The following is a 233-nucleotide window of genomic DNA, read 5'->3' as shown; positions in this document are numbered from 1 at the left end:
GTTTCAGCCTCTACGCCCGTCTCCGGCGACGAAGCGCTACCACTGCATTGACCATGTGTCTTCTTCCTCTCTTCTTTCTGTTGTCGTTTTACGAATAAGTTATGTTTTTAAACAGAAGAAATGAATAAAAAAGACATTCCATTCCTTCTGTCTGCAAAAGAGGAAAAGGAAGAAGACCAAACCGCAGTACCAATACTTGGTGCCTCGGGACCCTCGATGAAACGCTACAGAAG

This window comes from Eimeria mitis, genomic scaffold, assembly GCF_000499745.2.
Source record: "Eimeria mitis Houghton genomic scaffold, Emh_scaff2796, whole genome shotgun sequence".
Classification (NCBI taxonomy): domain Eukaryota; phylum Apicomplexa; class Conoidasida; order Eucoccidiorida; family Eimeriidae; genus Eimeria; species Eimeria mitis.
Note: the sequence above shows the minus strand (reverse complement) of the source record.